The sequence below is a fragment of the Camelus ferus genome, chromosome 5 (assembly GCF_009834535.1).
Source record: "Camelus ferus isolate YT-003-E chromosome 5, BCGSAC_Cfer_1.0, whole genome shotgun sequence".
Taxonomy (NCBI): Eukaryota; Metazoa; Chordata; class Mammalia; order Artiodactyla; family Camelidae; genus Camelus; species Camelus ferus.
In genome coordinates, this window is record NC_045700.1 from 6,541,830 (window position 1) to 6,546,378 (window position 4,549).

The window sequence follows — 4,549 nt, forward strand, 5'->3', positions numbered from 1 at the left end:
ATCCAAAGCATACAAAGAATTTATTTAAATCAACACCAAAAAAAAAAAAAAAAAAAACCACCACATAGCTTGATTTAAAAAGTGGACAGAGGACCTGAATAGACAATTTTCCAAACAAGAGATACTAACGGCCAACAGGAACATGAAAAGATGCTCAACATCACCAATTATCAGGGAAATGCAAATGAAAACTACAATGACAATTCAACACACACCTGGTAGAATGAATATTTTCAAAAAGAGAAAAGAAACAAGTGTTGGCTAGGAGGTAGAGAAAGGAGAACATTTGTGCACTGTTGGCGGGAATGTTAGTTGGTACAGTGACTATGGAAAACAGTACAGAAGTTCCTCCAAAAAATTAAAAGTAGAACTATCATGCCCAAAACAATTAACAAAATGGCAATAATAACATGCATATAGGTAATTATCTTAAATGTAAATGGACTAAATGCTCCAACCAAAACACATAGAGTGGCTGAATGGATACAAAAGCAAGACTCATATATATGCTAGCTACAAGAGACCCACTTCAGATCTAGAGACACACACATACTGAAAATAAGAAGATGGGAAAAGGTATTCATGCAAATAGAAATCAAAAGAAAGCCAGAGCTATACTTATATCAGACAAAATAGACTTTAAAATAAAGCCTGCTACAAGAGCTCTCTCCCACCCTCGCTTCCAAGATGACCAAAATAAGAAGGAACAATAGTCATGCCAAAAAGGGCCACAGCCACATGCAACATATTCGCTGCACCAACTGTGCCCAATGCATGCCCAAGAACAAGGCCATTAAGAAGTTCATCATTTGAAATATAGTAGAGGCCACAGCCGTCAGGGACACTTCTGAAGTGAGTGTTTTCAACACCTACGTGCTTCCCAAGCTGTATGTGAAATTACATTACTGTGTGAGTTGTGCCATTCACAGCAAGGTAGTTGGGAATCATTCTTGTGAAGCCCGGGAGGACTGAACACCCCCACCCCAATTTAGACGAGTGGGTGCTGCCCCACTGACCTGCACCAAAATCCATGTAAGAAGTTAAATCTTTAAAGACTGAAGAAATACTGTTCTCTGAAAAAAAACAATAAAATGGAAATTATACTTAAAAAAAGACTGTCACAAGAGATAAAGAAGGACACTACATAATGATCAAGGGATCAATCCAAGAATAATATATACCAATAGTAAATATATATGCACCAAACACAGGAGCATCTCAATATATAAGGTGAATGCCAACAGACATAAAGGGAGAAATTGACAGAAACACAATAGTAGTGGGGGACCTTAACACCCCACTTACATCAATGGGCAGATCATTCAGACAGAAAATCAATAAGGAAACATAGCCTTAAATGACACATTGGACCAGATGGACTTAATTGATATTTACAGAGCATTCATCCTAAGGCAGCAGAATACACATCCTTCTCCAGTGCACATGGAACATTCTCCAGGATAGATCACATGCTAGCCCACAATGCAAGCCTTGCTAAATTTAAGAAAATTGAAATCATATCAAGCACCTGTTCTGACCACAATGCTATGAGATTAAAAACCAACTATAAGAAAAAAAAACTACACAAAAGGCAAACACGTGGAGGCTAAACAATATGCTACTTAACAGCCAATGGATCATTGAAGAAATCAAGAAGAAATCAAAAAATACCTAGAGACAAATGAAAACAAAAACACAACTATCCAAGACCTGCTTTTAAAATTCTGTCTTTATCTTTAACCACTGACATTTTAACTTCAATGTGTCTTGGTGAAGATCTCTTTGGGTTCATATTATCTTGAACTCTCTGGGTATCCAGGATGTGAATGTCTGTTTTCTTCCACAGGTTAGAAAAGTTTTTAGCCATTATTTCTTCAAATACATTTTCTGCCCCTTTCTCTCTCTTTCTCTTTTCTCTTTCTGGTACCTCTATGATATGAATATTATTCTGATTGATGTTGTCTCATAGGTCCCTTTAGCTATCATCATGTTTTTAAAATCTTTTTGTTTTTGCTGCTTTTGGGGGTGAATTCCACTGCCTTGTCTTCTAGCTTACTAAAGTCTTTCTTTGCTTCATCTAGCCTACTGTTGAAGCCCTCTATTGTATTTTTCAGTCCAGTTATTGTATTATTCAGCTCTGTAACTTCTATTTGGTACCTTCTTATATTTTCTGTCTTTTGGTTGAAGTTGTCACTATGTTCATCCATTCCCTTCCAAATTTGATGAGCATTTTTCTGACCGTTACTTTGAACTCCTTATCAGGTAAGTTACTTATCTCCTTATTTCATTATGGAGTTTTCCTGAAGTTTTATCTTGTTCTTTCATTTAAACCATAATCCTCTTTTCCTCATTTTGCCTGGATCTCTGTGTTTGTTTCTATGTATTAGGTGAAACAGCTGCCTCTCTCCACCTTGAAGGACTCATCTTGTGTAAGAAATAAACCTTATGATTCGGGGGGAGGGTATAGCTCAGTGGTAGAGTGCATGCCTGGCATGCATGAAGTCCTGGGTTCAATCCCCATTAAGCCTCCATTAAAAAAATTAAGTAAGTAAATAAATAAACCTAATTACCTACCCCTGCAAAAAATGCAGAGTGAAAAAAAATAGATATTACAAAAATAACTGATCATCCAGCCTTGCTCTAGCTCTCGGTTGTCTCTCGAACCTTTGTGGCAGTCTGAGCAGCCTAATTAATTTTTGATAGGCCCAGTTTCTGAGGGTGTGCCAACACCTGTCAGTGTTCCAAAGGGAACACGCTCAGTCAGCACTTAGTCTGAGGCTGATTGGAAGCCAGATTCTCAGGCAGCAACCTTTAAAGTATGCAAATAGAGACAGTCCTTTGGGACCACAGTTGTAAATCCTGCTGGCCTCCAGATCAGGCAATCTGGAGGTGTTCCCTGGATGACAGTTGTAAAACTAAAGTTTCCCAATGAGTATATAAATTCTTTTCTAGGATGTACCAGCAAGCCATAGTGAGGCCAAGGGACAGCGCCAAGCTGGCACCCCCTGGCCTCTGTTCCCTGCAAGCACTTCTGTAGCCCCTAGATGTGTGGCAAACCTGAGGCCTGCCCCTCAGAATGAAGCTCCAGGACAGGTAAATAGGCCTCTTTCCCAGAAGGACTGGGGATGTGCTTCCACCTCTGTCTCTGCAGTGCCTTGCGAGTGTGGCTTGCCAAAAACTGTCACTCTAATTGTTACAGTCCCCTGGGACTCAGGAATGCCAGCCCCCTGGCCAGCAAGGCCAGGTGATTAAGGACTCACTGGCTTTAGTGAGTCAGAGGGAAAGTTCAGGTCCTGGGGAGGCCTGCCAGCTTTAAACAGGAAAGTGCAGGCCCCAGGCAAGCCCACCGGCTTTAGTGAGGCAGGAGTAAGAGTACAGAGGTGAGACACGCTCTATTAAAGCAACAGCAGAGCGCAGGGACTGCATGCGCCCGCCAGCACTAGCAGGGGAGAGGGAAGAGCACGGAAATGGCACCCAGCAGCCCCTCCATCCCTAGAGAGCCCCAGCAGGCACCTGCCCCTCCGGTACCTGCTTTGAGTGAGCAAATGCCGCCTCTTCACTTACAGTCTAGGCTCTTTTTAAATCGCTGCTCTGCCTTAGGCCCTGGGCGAGTGAGTCTGCATGCAAGCCCTCTAAGAGCAGTGTCTCAGCTCCTCACAGCCCTTTGGGTCTCCTGGACATGACCCTGGACATGACCCCCATCGGTTTTCAAAGCTTGTCTCGCCAATGTAGGTCTTAAGGGTTGTGGTTCCTGATGTGGGGTATGAAATACTTTGCTTCTCAGGGCAAACTCCAGATTTGTGAGATCCCTCCCAGCTGTAGATCTCCATGCTGGGGGCAGGGGGAAGTTTTTGGTGAGACTGTGTCTCTGCCCTACCTACCCATCTCAATGTGACCCTTTTATCATTTGTTATGAGGACCTGTTTTCAGATTTCTTTCAGGTGGAATTGTTCCAAATGTAGCTGGACATTCAGTGTGTCCATGGGAGGAGATGAGTCCAGGATCTTCCTGTGTCACAGTCTTGAACCACCCCTCAATCTTCCTTTTTTTTTTTTTCCTAATTGCAGTACAGTCAGTTACAATGTGTCAATTTCTGGTGTGCAGCACAATGTCCCAGGCATTCATATATATACATATATTCATGTTCATATTCTTCTTCATTAAAGGTTATTATGAGATATTGACTATGGTTCCCTGTGCTGTACAAAAGAAATTTGATGTGTATCTATTTTTATACATAGTAGCTACCATTCTAATCATCCTTTTAACATCTGTAGAATCTTGTGATGTCAAATTCTCTCCTTCTTGATCTAGGATTACATTTGTTATTATTTTTCTAGTTTCTCAAGGTGAAAGTTTAGATCATTGATTTGAGGTGTTTTTTCTTTTCTAACATAGGCATTTAGTGCTATAAATATACTATTACTAGTAATACTGCTTTAGCTCTACCCAACAAGCTTTGATATGTTAGTTTCATCTTCATCCAGCTTTAAATTCTTCTAATTTTCCTTTTAATTTCTTCTTTGATTCATGGGTTATTTAGATGTGT

General features: G+C 40.8%; 1 pseudogene; it reads left to right on the forward strand.

Annotated features, from left to right (window-relative positions):
• The first annotated feature begins 402 nt into the window (after window positions 1–402).
• Window positions 403–1,044, forward strand: LOC102513784 (annotated as a pseudogene).
• The last annotated feature ends 3,505 nt before the right edge of the window (window positions 1,045–4,549 follow it).